Below are 14,261 nucleotides of genomic sequence, written 5' to 3' on the forward strand. Positions count from 1 at the left end.
GGGTATTTCACATATAGATGATATTTAAAGCGATGAGACTAGATGAAATGGTCAAGGGAGTGAATGTAGATTCAAAAGAAAAAATGGTCCGAGGACCTTTCCTTGGGACACTCCATTGTTAAGAGGACAGGGAGGTGGGAAAGAGTCAGCAGAGGATGCGAGAAAGAGCAGCCAGTGAGGTAGGAAGAAAACCACGAGTGTGCAGTCCTGGAAGCCAAGGGAAGAAAGTGTTTCAAGAAGGGAGCGATGAACTGCTTCAAATGTAGCCGACAGTCAGGCGATAGGAAGTCTGAGAATAAACCATTGGGTTGAGCAGCATGGAGGTCACTGGTGATCTTGACAGGAGAGGTTTTAGTGGAGTGACTGGGGACAAAAACCTGACTGAAGGAGGTTGAGGGGAAATGTGAGGCAAGATGTTGGCAGAGCAAGTGTAAGTGTGTTTATCAAGTTTTGATGTGAAGGGAAACAGAAATGGTTGGTAGCCTGAGCAGGAGGTGGGATCAAGAGAGAGGCTGTTTTAGCTTTTTTTTTTTTTTTTTTTTTAGATAAGAGAAATACCAGCATATTTGTATGCTGATGGGAATGATCCAGAAGAGAAGGGTGAATTGCTGGAGTGATGACCTTGAGCAGATGAGTCAAGGTCAATAGACAATCATTAGTTAAGGAGAGAAGGCAGAGTATATGGGAATGTAGTTGCTGGCAAATGAGAGGTATGACGGGAGCTTGTGAAAGTTCTCTCATAATTACTTCTATTTTCTCAGTGGCCTAGGAAGCAAAGTCAGCAAGGAGGATGGGGAAGAAGTAGTGGGGTTATGTAAAGTCCATTACTTTGTCTGTATGTTCGCATCTGCCGTAAGTGGGACAGTGTGACAAGGTCTGAATCATTAGTCTGGATGAGCTATGGAGCTATTCAAGCTCGGCATGAACTAAACAAATAGTCAGGGGGTTCTTCTGTCTCCCAGCCACACATGGCCATCATGGGCAGCACTTACGAGCAGACACAATGGCAGCTGTCTGCCTGGTGCCATTGGAGGCCTTCAGGAAGCACCCACGGGCTTGTCAGTGGCTTCACAATGACTCTGGGAGAAATTCATTTCTTTGCATCTGTAAGACTTTGTGTATGAAATATTAAAATACAGAGTACCCCAAGTAGCAGTCACACCTTAAGTTACTACCGGCTAACAATACAATGGGGTTTAATTATCAGATAGCTTTCTAACCATGAAAGTCAACTGAGAACAAAGCCAGACAGAAATGGGATATAGACTTTTGGCTCAAATCATGTGGCAGAGGGAGGAGAAGAATATATATACAAGTTTTCCAGAAATCGAACCATTTTTAGGATGAGGAGGAAGGAGTACAAACATAACAGGATAAAGAGAAGCTAAGAGATGCTGTGAAACCTCTCCATCTTCACACTTTTGTGTAGGGCTGGCACCGTCCCTCGGTATTAACAGATCGGTTATTATCCAGCACCTTGGTTGCACCCAGCTTTTCTCACTTAAAAAAATAAAAATAAAAAACCCTATAGTGACCTCTATGTATCTACTCTGTATGTTTGCTTTGAAATGTCTAGCAAACCACATTTTACTGTCTCAAAATACTCTAATCAACCCAGATGGAAAGAAGAAAGCACTGATAATCCTGAAAGACTACCCCAGAAGTGCAATATCACAGTACATTTAAATTTAATCTCTATTAAAAATTGGGCTCAATTTAATCTTATCCTAATTGTTTCCAGCCCTAAATTCCTTTGACTCATCTATCGCTGGTAAGAGAGCAATAAGATGAGGAACCAGTCGTTTTCTTGTGTTAAAAATGCTTTGTGTATATACACTACCAAATGTAAAATAGATAGCTAGTGGGAAGCAGCCGCATAGCACAGGGAGATCAGCTCCGTGCTTTGTGACCACATAGAGGGGTGGGATAGGGAGGGTGGGAGGGAGGGAGATGCAAGAGGGAAGAGATATGGGGACATATGCATATGTATAACTGATTCACTTTGTTATAAAGCAGAAACTAACACACCATTGTAAAGCAATTATACTTCAATAAAGATGTTTAAAAAAAAATGCTTTGTGGCTTCATATACAAAATCTTTATATGCAAAAATAAATGGAGCGCCTTGTCCACAGAGTATTAAGAATTTCAAGACCGAGACAGTAGAGCATTTATGCCAAGCGTGGGGCTCTTGTAAGCCTGTGGCTCTCTGTGACTGTATAGGTCGCAGGCCCACAAAGCTGGTGCTGGCCAAGAATGGTCCCTATGACTTGAAGGAATTGGGGTGATTGCTTTGTGATTTTTCTGTCCTAAATTCGCTGTCAGGAAGAGCTGAGAAGTAGCCTGAGGAGGAAACGGAGGGGCTTTGTCTTAAAATGAACCCATAAACACTCCCACCCCAGTTACCAAGGCCAGTTCCCAGAGGCTGCAGGCCCCTCTTACACACCTTTATTTCACCTGGATGTTTGGAAGCTTCCTATCCCCTCGGGGCAGGATGTGGAGGGGAGCTAGTCCTTCGAACCTGATCTGACCTTTGTGCAAATATAAAAAGGGACCAGTGTGATTTGCCCTGGACTCTGCACCCTTAGGAACTCACGGTGCTGAGATTCATCTACTGTAAAGGATACTACGACGCTCTCAGCATCTACAGGTCGAAGAAATTTCTCTTCCCTTCAACAGAGGAGCAGAAGGAAATTCATTTGCTCTCTGCTCATCTGAATAAGCTCTGGATGTCATACTGTTACACTGCACAGAACCAGAAGGACAGAATGGATTTGACAGAGCAGTTACAAAGTGAAATCCCTCAACTAAGCTGGCAAGAGCCATAAGAAAAACAGACAGTACTAGGCAGAGAGTATATATTACTATAAGAGCAATATATTATACAACATTATGTACTTGAGTACCCTGGTTTGACCAAGGGCGTAAATATATATGTGGCATTGGATTGCACTTTCAAACTAGGTTCCACGTTCCATTATGTTGCATATGGTTATAGAAGAAATAAATCTTCAGAAATGGTATTCCCAAATTAATATTATTTTTTAGTAAAAGACTAAAAGACAGTTTTTATACAAATTTGAGAAATCAATGGGCCTAATTCCATTATTTTTCTTCATTCTACTAAAAGTTCACACATACATATATCAATAAAAAATATCAATATCAGTATCATATGGGCCTATTATAATAAAATACAGGTTTAATTTGATAAAACTACGTATTATTTCAAGATCAAAAATCTTACAGTAATGAAAAGATGTGGCAAGAATGAAAATTAGTTACTTTAGCTCTTAGTCATCTCACTATGAGTATTTCCGTCATTTTCATGCTGGATTGTACATTTGCATACAATATCAGCATGGTTCCAACATAATGAAGTTTTATTATTATGCTAAATTTGACTAGTTTTAAAACCTGCTAGCTATTAAAGATTGACAGGGAACGTTTTTTCCCCCTTAGAACAGATCATTTGTGCCTTGAACTATAATTTTTCCCTTTACTCCCTTTCAGTTCAAGCTTTGGTGATCTCAATAAATGTAATTTAATTTTATTTATAGGATTCCAAAAATATTTGTTTCTACGTAATTTTACAGTAGGATTTTTAGCTTCACTTGATTTAACACCAGATGTTTTGAGTCATCTAACTTGAGATTACCACTCTTACTCAATCTAAACTTATCTCCCAAGTTATATAATTACAAAACAATATCTTACATATATTTAATACTTTATAGTTTACAAAGCATGTGTCTACACATGATTTCATTTGCTTGTTCCTTGGAAGAATCCATTTTATGGATAAAGATTAGAGAGGTTGTAATCAAACTTATAAGCTTTTGCACAGCAAAGAAAATCATAAACAAAACAAAAAGACAACCTACAGAATGGGGAAAAGTATTTTCAAACGATGTGACCAACAAGGGCTTAATTTACAAAATATACAAACAGCTCATACAACTCAGTAACAAAAAAACAACGCAATCAAAAACTGGGCAGAAACAGACATTTCTCCAAAGAAGATATACAGATGGCCAGTAAAAGATACATGAAAAGATACTCAACATTGCTAATTATTAGAGAAATGCAAATCAAAACCACAATGAGGTATCACCTCACACTGATCAAAATGGCCATCATCAAAAAGTCTACAAATAATAAATGCTGGAGAGGGTGTGGAGAAAAGGGAACCCTCCTACACTGTTGGTGGGAATGTAAATTGGTACAGCCACTACGGAGAATAGTAGGGAGGTTCCTTAAAAAACTAAAAAGAGTTGCCATATGATCCAGTAATCCCACTCCTGGGCATATATCTGGAGAAAACTAATTTGAAAAGATACATGCATCCCAATGTTCATAGCAGCACTATTCACAATAGTCAAGACATGGAAGCAACCTAAATGTCCATCAACAGATGAATGGATAAAGAAAATGTGGTATATACATTTATACAACGGAATATTACTCAGCCATATAAAGAATGACATAATGCTATTTGCAGCAACATAGACGGACCTAGAGATTATCATACTAAGTGAAGTAAGTCAGAAAGAAAAATACCACATAATATCACTTATATGTGGAATCTAAAATATGATACCAATGAACTTATTTACAAAACAGAAACAGACTCACAGACATAGAAAACAACTTATGGTTACCAAAGGGGAAGGGGGGTAGGGGAGAGATAAATTAGGAGCTTGAGATTAGCAGATACAAACTATTATATATATATAAAAAAACAACAAGATCCTACTGTATAGCACAGGTAACTATATTCAATATCCTATAATAAACCATAATGGAAAAGAATTTTAAAAGTAGGCTAAAAAAGATTAGAGAGGTTGAATCACAGTGAATGGTGACACTCAACTCAAGCCAGTTCCTCTAAATCAGTTTCCTTGTGTTTTTCATGCTATACTGACCATGGTGCTACTAAGTGACTTGAAGAGAAGTAAAATGCCCCCAGTCTGAACTGAAAGAAAACTCAAAGTCAAAATGCTAGTTGCACATTTGCTGGGTTTGTCAGTGGGGGAACATCTTCCAAACACGAACATTTCTTCTTCCAAATCATCAGCAACTACCTTGAGCTCAAATGTGGTTTACAAGTGAAATGTGCAATTAAATGTAACTCTATTAAAATGGCTATAAGTTTGTATAATAAGAAAGCATGGCCAAGCTTCTTTGATGCAGTTTAAATAAATTCTTTAAATTCTGGATCTGTCCAATTTCATTTGAGATATTTTCAAATCTCCAGAAATCTTATCTCAGGCCACCTTCCCCACTTATATTCTAGGTGAACTAATTCAGTGCTCCTTGTAGTGCTGTTTCTCTCTCTTTTCTTTTTTTTTTTAACATCTTTATTGGAGCATAATTGCTTTACAATGGTGTGTTAGTTTCTGCTGTATAAAAAGTGAATCAGCTATACATATACATACATCCCCATATCCCCTCCCTCTTGTGTCTCCCTCCCACCCTCCCTATCCCACCCCTCTAGGTGGTCACAAAGCACCGAGCTGATCTCCCTGTGCTATGCAGCTGCTTCCCACTAGCTATCTATTTTACATTTGGTAGTGTATATATGTCCATGCCACTCTCTCACTTTGTCCCAGCTTACCCTTCCCCCTCCCCGTGTCCTCAGGTCCATTCTATACATCTGCATCTTTATTCCTGTCCTGCCCCGAGGTTCGTCAGAACCATTTTTTTTTTTAGATTCCATATATATGTGTTAGCATATGGTATTTGTTTTTCTCTTTCTGACTTACTTCACTCTGTATGACAGACTCTAGGTCCATCCACCTCACTACAAATAACTCAATTTCATTTCTTTTTATGGCTGAGTAATATTCCATTGTATATATGTGCCACATCTTCTTTATCCATTCATCTGTCGATGGACACTTAGGTTGCTTCCATGTCCTGGCTATTGTAAATAGAGCTACAATGAACATTGTGGTACAAGACTCTTTTTGAATTATGGTTTTCTCAGGGTATATGTCCAGTAGTGGGATTGCTGGGTCATATGGTAGTCCTATTTTTAGTTTTTTAAGGAACCTCCATACTGTTCTCCATAGTGGAGAACACTATGGAGAACATAGTGTATCAATTTACATTCCCACCAACAGTGCAAGAGGGTTCTCTTTTCTCCACACCCTCTCCAGCATTTATTGTTTGTAAGATTTTTTGATGATGGCCATTCTGACTGGTGTGAGGTTATACCTCATTGTAGTTTTGATTTGCATTTCTCTAATGATTAGTGATGTTGAGCATCCTTTCATGTGTTTGTTGGCAATCTGTATATCTTCTTTGGAGAAATGTCTATTTAGGTTTTCTGCCCATTTTGGGATGGGTTGTTTTTTTGATATTGAGCTGCATGAGCTGCTTGTAAATCTTGGAGATTAATCCTTTGTCAGTTGCTTCATTTGCAAATATTTTCTCCCATTCTGAGGGTTGTCTTTTCATCTTGTTTATGGTTTCCTTTGCTGTGCAAAAGTTTTTAGTTTCATTAGGTCCCGTTTGTTTATTTTTGTTTTTATTTCCATTTCTCTAGGAGGTGGGTCAAAAAGGATCTTGCTGTGATTTATGTCATAGAGTGTTCTTCCTATGTTTTCCTTTCCTGGTCTTATATTTAGGTCTTTAATCCATTTTGAGTTTATTTTTGTGTATGGTGTTAGGGAGTGTTCTAATTTCATTCTTTTACATGTAGCTGTTCAGTTTTCCCAGCACCACTTATTGAAGAGACTGTCTTTTCTCCATTGTATATTCCTGCCTCCTTTATCAAAAGTAAGGTGACCATATGTGCGTGGGTTTATCTCTGGGCTTTCTATCCTGTTCCATTGATCTATATTTCTGTTTGTGTGCCAGTACCATACTGTCTTGATTACTGTAGCTTTGTAGTATAGTCTGAAGTCCAGGAGCCTGATTCCTCCAGCTCCGTTTTTCTTTCTCAAGAGTGCTTTGGCTATTTGGGGTTCTTTGTGTTTCCACACAAATTGTGAATTTTTTTGTTCTAGTTCTGTTAAAAATGCCATTGGTGGTTTCATAGGGATTGCACTGAATCTGTAGATTGCTTTGGGTAGTAGAGTCATTTTTAAAATGTTGATTCTTCCAATCCAAGAACATGGTATATCTCTCCATCTGTTTGTATTATCTTTAATTTCTTTCATCAGTGTCTTATAGTTTTCTGCATACAGGTCTTTTGTCTCCTTAGGTAGGTTTATTCCTAGGTATTTTATTCTTTTTGTTGCAATGATAAATGGGAGTGTTTCCTTAATTTTACTTTCAGATTTTTCATCATTAGTGTGTAGGAATGCAAGAGACTTCTGTGGATTCATTTTGTATCCTGCTACTTTACCAATCTGCTGGTTAGCTCTAGTAGTTTTCTGGTAGCATCTTTAGGATTCTCTATGTATAGTATCATGTCACCTGCAAACAGTGACAGCTTTACTTCTTTTCTGATTTGGATTCCTTTTATTTCTTTTTCTTCTCTGATTGCTGTGGCTAAAACTTCCAAAACTATGTTGAATAACAGTGGTGAGAGTGGACAACCTTGTCTTGCTCCTGATCTTAGAGAAAATGGTTTTAATTTTTCACCATGAAGAACAATGTTGGCTGTGGGTTTGTCATATATGGCTTTTATTATGTTGAGGTAAGTTCCCTCTGTGCCTACTTTCTGGAGGGTTTTTATCATAAATGGGTGTTGAATTTTGTCAAAAGCTTTTTCTGCATCTATTGAGATGATCATATGGTTTCTCCTTCAATTTGTTAATATGGTGTATCCCATTGATTGATTTGCGTATATTGAAAAATCCTTGCATTCCTGGGATAAACCCCACTTGATCATGGTGTATGATCCTTTTAATGTGCTGTTGGATTCTGTTTGCTTATTTTGTTAAGGATTTTTGCATCTATGTTCATCAGACATATTGGCCTGTAGTTTTCTTTTTTGTGACATCTTTGTCTGGCTTTGGTACCAGGGTGATGGTGGCCTTGCAGAATGAGTTTGGGAGTGTTCCTCCCTCTGCTATATTTTGGAAGAGTTTGAGAAGGATAGGTGTTAGCTATTCTGTAAATGTTTGATAGAATTTGCCTGTGAAGCCATCTGGTCCTGGGCTTTTGTTTGCTGGAAGATGTTTAATCACAGTCTCAATTTCAGTGCTTGCGATTGGTCTGTTTATATTTTCTATTTCTTCCTGGTTCAGTTTTGGAAGGTTGTGCTTTTCTAAGAATTTGTCCATTTCTTCCAGGTTGTCCATTTTATTGGCATAGAGTTGCTTGTAGTAATCTCTCATGATCCTTGTATTTCTGCAGTCAGTTGTTACTTCTCCTCTTTCATTTCTAATTCTATTGATTTGAGTCTTCTCCCTTTTTTTCTTGATGAGTCTGGCTAATGGTTTATCAATTTTGTTTATCTTCTCGAAGAACCAGCTTTTAGTTTTATTGATCTTTGCTATTGTTTCCTTCATTTCTTTTTCATTTATTTCTGATCTGGTCTTTATGATTTCTTTCCTTCTGCTAACTTTGGGTTTTTTTGTTCTTTTTTCTCTAATTGCTTTAGGTGTAAGTTTAGGTTGTTTATTTGAGATTCTTCTTGTTTCTTGAGGTAGGACTGTATTGCTATAAACTTCCCTCATAGAACTGCTTTTGCTGCATCCCATAGGTTTTGGGTCATTGTATTTTCATTGTCATTTGTTTCTAGGTATTTTTTGATTTCCTCTTTGATTTCTTCAGTGATCTCTTCGTTATTTAGTAGTGTATTGTTTAGCCTCCATGTGTTTGTATTTTTTACAGTTTTTTTTCCTGTAATTGATATCTAGTCTCATAGCGTTGTGGTTGGAAAAGATACTTGGTAAGATTTTCTTTCTGGTGGGTGGGACAGCATCTGATGGTGTGTTTTGGGGTGTCTGTGACCTTATTATGATTTTAGGCAGTCTCTCCACTAATGAGTGGGGTTGTGTTCCTGTCTTGTTAGTTGTTTGGCAGAGCGTGTCCAGCACTGTAGCTTGCTGGTCGTTAAGTGGAGCTGGGTCTTAGCGTTGAGATGGAGATCTCTGGGAGAGCTTTCGCCGTTTGATATTACGTGGAGCTGGGAGGTCTCTGGTGGACCAATGTCTTGAACTCAGCTCTTCCACCTCAGAGGCACAGGCCTGACACCCGGCGAGAGCACCAAGACCCTGTCAGCCACATGGCTCAGAAGAAAAGGGAGGAAGGAAGGGAGGAAAGAAGGAAGGAAGGGAAAGAAGGAAGGAAGGAAAGTTATTAATATAAAAAATAAAAAAATTATTAAAAATAATAAAAATTAAAAAGTAATAAAAAAAGAAAAAAAAGGAAAGAAAGAAAGAAGAGAGCAACCAAACCAAAAAACAAATCCACCAATGATAGCAAGCGCTAAAAACCATACAAAAAACAAACAAACAAACAAAAAAAGAACAGACAGAACCCTAGGACAAATGGTAAAAGCAAAGCTATACAGACTAAATCACACAAAGAATCATACACATACACACTCACAAAAAGAGAAAAAGGAAATATACATATATATATTTGTATATTAAAAAAAAAAGGAGGAGAGCAACCAAATCGGTAAACAAATCTACCAATGATAATAAACTCTAAATACTAAACTGAGATAAACATAAAACCAGAAACAAATTAGATGCGGAAAGCAAATCCCAAGTCTACAGTTGCTCCCAAAGTCCACCGCCTCAATTTGGGATGATTCATTGTCTATTCATGTATTCCACAGATGCAGGGTACATCAAGTTGATTGTGGAGATTTATTCCGCTGCTCCTGAGGCTGCTGGGAGAGATTTCCCTTTCTCTTCTTTGTTCGCACAGCTCCTGGGGTTCAGCTTTGGATTTGGCCCCGCCTCTGCGTGTAGGTCACCTGAGGGCGTCTGTTCTTCGCTCAGACAGGATGGGGTTAAAAGAGCAGCTGATTAGGGGGCTCTGGCTCACTCAGGCCGGTGTGGGGGAAGGGTATGGAATGCGGGGCAACCCTGCGGCAGCAGAGGCCAATGTGACATTGCAACAGCCTGAGGCGCGCCGTGTGTTCTCCCGGGGAAGTTGTCCCTGGATCACAGGACCCTGGCAGTGGCGGGCTGCACAGGCTCCCGGGAGGGGAGGCGTGGATAATGACCTGTGCTTGCACACAGGTTTCTTGGTGGCTGCAGCAGCAGCCTTAGCGTCTCATGCCCATCTCTGGGCTCCGCGCTGATAGCCGCGGCTCGCGCCCATCTCTGGAGCTCGTTTAGGTGGTGTTCTGAATCCCCTCTCCTCGTGCACCCTGAAACAATGGTCTCTTGACTCTTAGGCAGGTCCAGACTTTTTCCGGGCTCCCTCTGGCTAGCTGTGGCGCACTAGCCCCCTTCAGGCTGTGTTCACGCAGCCAACCCCAGTCCTCTCCCTGGGATCCGACCTCCAAAGCCCGAGCCTCAGCTCCCAGCCCCCACCTGTCCTGGCGGGTGAGCAGACAAGCCTCTTGGGCTGATGAGTGCTGGGCGGAACCAATCCTCTGTGCCGGAATCTCTTCGCTTTGCCCTCTGCACCCCTGTTGCTGCGTTCTCCTCAGTGGCTCTGAAGCTCCCCCCCCACCTCCCCCCGTCTCCGCCAGTGAAGGGGCTTCCTAGTGTGTGGAAACTTTTCCTCCTTCACAGCTCCCTCCCACTGGTGCAGGTCCCATCCCTATTCTTTTGTCTCTGTTTTTTCTTTTCTCTTTTGCCCTACCCAGGTACGTGGGGAGTTTCTTGCCTTTTGGGACGTCTGAGGTCTTCTGCCAGCATTCAGTAGGTGTTCTGTAGGAGTTGTTCCACATGTAGATGTATTTCTGGTGTATTTGTGGGGAGGAAGGTGATCTCCATGTCTTACTCCTCCGCCATCTTGAAGGTCTCTCCCTCTCTCTTTTCTAAGATGGGATAAAATTTTATGTACAATGAAACTTTTTAAACTGAAGTTTTTCAAATAGTAACTGGTAAGGTTTCCAAGATAGAGAAGATATTTTTTGATGTGAGGTAACTGGTGGTTTCTGAAGAACAGGGAATATATCTTAAGTGGGATATAACTTGGTTCATCTGAGATAAAAGTTTAGCCAATGCACAAGCACAATGTCTATTTTTCTGAGAAAAATAATTGTTTTTAAACTCCCCTACTAGTCTACATCTTGCTTACCATTTGGGAACCAGTGCCTGGCATATGACAGCTGCTTTGTAAATATTTGTTGAGTAGAAGGAAAGTAATTGCATCTGTTCTTGAATCCATATCTGAGTTTCAACACTGAATCCCCCTCCCAATTTGACTTCAGTGATGCAATGCCATCGGCAGTTTTATCATGAAATAAAATGTAAGATGTGTAATAATGTCATGTTTTCTGCACATCATTTTTTTTCTGCATGATACAGAGCTGTTATTACTTTAAATGAGTTTCAAAACCGTTTTTCTTCCCGATATTGTTGAAGCGAGTTAAACAGCACTTGTTCAGAACGCACAGTGATTAGTTTTCAGGTTCCAAGATCATTCTTTGGGTTGAAAACCTGCAAGCTGACTTAGCTTAGAGACTTTTGTGCTGGTAACATGCAACAGATTACTGTGTTCCCTCTAAGTAATTCCACTTAAAATGATAAATTAGGGACTTCCCTGATGGTCCAGTGGGTAAGACTCTGCATTCCCAAGGCAGGGGGCCCGGGTTAGATCCCTGGTCGGGGAACTGGATCCCGCATGCATGTCGCAACTAAGAGTTCACATGCTTGCATGCCATACCTAAGAAGTCCACATGCCGCAACTAAAAAGATCCCACAAAATACAACGAAGATCCCGCGTGCCGCAACTAAGACCCGGCGCAGCCAAAATAAATTAAAAAAAACAAACAAAAAAAACCCTTAAAAAATAAAATAAAGTGATAAATTAACTAATATAACTGGTCATTGTATTTCATCTTTCTCAAAACTTTATAGTTTGGGAGCTCCAGTGACCTCACCTATTGCCAGTCTCCATACTTTTATTATATTTTTCTGTGAAAAAAATCACTCCTGGTCTAGTGATTTGTATATAGCAAGTGCTCATTAATTTTTTTGAAAAAGAAATGAGTAAAATGTATAGCAGGTGTAAATTGAGGAGACACTGATCAGACATGTGCGAAACACACCTTTCCTTTAACCTGTCAATTGATCTCATCCTGCTCTCACCCACTCTTCCCAGGGATGGCAGAATAATACACTTGATCCTACCACTTAAAAGTAATTTCTTCCCGTTTTAAACAGTCATTTTAAATGAACCCATTAGTCTCTCTGTGTTTCTCTCCTTGCTCTGGGAGGTGCAGGGCAAATTTACAAGGCCTCACAGCAGAGCAGGAGAGGTGTTTCAGCCTCTCTCGGTCCTGTGAGTCATTCTTGGATTGATTGAATGTTGTTTGGCCACTTGGTCTCTGGGCATCTGGGATGGTGGCCCCCAGTGTCCTGCAGTTGCCTGTGGCATTGAGGTCTCTGCACTCCTCCCCCACTGCTGCTTCCTGACCCCAGGCATTTGCCACCATTCAGACCACTCAGTATTTCTAAATGAATGAATGAGCTTCTCAGGGTTAACATCACCTCTTCTCTCTCCTTCCAAACCTATCTTTTCCACCTTGTTCATGTTCCATCATAAATCACATAGATGGTAAGTGTGGGGAGAGGAAGGTGGTGGTGGGGAGTATGAGGGTGGGGAGGGGAGAGGAAGGTCACTATTATAGTGGAGAGGTCACCATAATTCTAATAAAGTGATTTTTAATCTAGTAGTATATTAAGTGTCATTTTGTTGTTATTTATTCCTTCTATTAGAAAGATAACATGACCATATCATAAACAAGTTGGAACAGAAAAAAGAAGACAGTAATTTCACTATGCTAACCCAATTTCTATTAATATGTTGGTGGTATATATTTCTTTTGTTATATCCACCATTCATAATAATTTAAGTTGTAAAACACCATTTTAAAAATATTTAGTATTTCTTCTATCAGAGGATAATACTTAAAAGCAAATGCAAGTATTCCATCAACTAATATTTACTGAGTCCCAAATATATGTGAATCACGTGTTAGGTACCATGGAGACACGAAAGTTAAATCAGACACACTTCCTACCCACCAGAAACTTACAACCTAGAAGGAGAAGTAAGGCTTTTACATAAATATGTAAAAGGTAGCAAGTAATAAAGCCGTAATAGAGATAGAGACAAACTGCTTTGGGGAATCCACTTCTGTAATATCACTTTAAAACACGTGGGAATCACATGCCAACATGTTAACCCATTAATTAGGTAAGTAATAAATGCCAAGGCATTTTAATGATTTCATCATATGGCATCTTATAATGGTCATTAATAGTAATATTTTCTACTAGATTATTTCCTACTCAACATCAATTTTCTAGGTATTAGAAATTTTATTTATTCATTAAACAGTCATATGACATCATCTGCAAGATTTCCTGACACGTTGGAATGCCCTGTTGCTTTTAGATGCCATTTTCTGAGTTTATATTCATTACACTTCTCTTTGGATAATTTAACGTGGTGTAGTTGATGTAAAAAATATTAAGAAATCCCTAAGTTGTAGTACACAGTAAAACTGCATACGAATAGTTTTGTATATGGCATATAAACCAAAATGGTGTTCTGTCGGAAAATGCACTAACCAAGGTAGTTCTATTCCTCCCAAATGCTAAAGCGACTCAATGACTGTAAAATCTGTATCTTTTCAAATCATGACCTTCTTTTCTCCTATGAAAGTGTGTGAGGGTCTCTGCAGTTTTCAAACCAAACATCACTGTCATCATTTTATGTGGTCCTAAATTTTACCAAATATGTTTGATCTTGGACTAAAGAAATATGTCATCTTGTTTACCACTTTTTATGCCAAATGATAAAGCTGCTGGTATGTAGCTCATAAATATTTTATTAGGTTTTATATATGCATTAAGCTAGTGAGGTGTCTTATTTTCATGAATTTATTACAATAATTTAAGTAGTCGTAATAATAAAAATTTGCATGTAAATAATTCTTTTCTCCTGGGAACTCTGAGTGCTTTTGCACATCAATTAATGCCGGATGGCAGCACCATTATTCCCAACTTTATTTTATTTTTCCATCTTTATAATGCATTGCTTCGGGTTTTTGTTTCTAGCCAATGTCAATTACTGGGCTGGCTGTTGTTGGCCTCCAAAACCAGCCTTTTTTGAGGATTAATTACATAACAGAATGATACTTCCCAGTAGAAACTCTATGATGG

The sequence above is a fragment of the Eubalaena glacialis genome, chromosome 12, assembly GCF_028564815.1.
Source record: "Eubalaena glacialis isolate mEubGla1 chromosome 12, mEubGla1.1.hap2.+ XY, whole genome shotgun sequence".
NCBI classification, from domain to species: Eukaryota; Metazoa; Chordata; class Mammalia; order Artiodactyla; family Balaenidae; genus Eubalaena; species Eubalaena glacialis.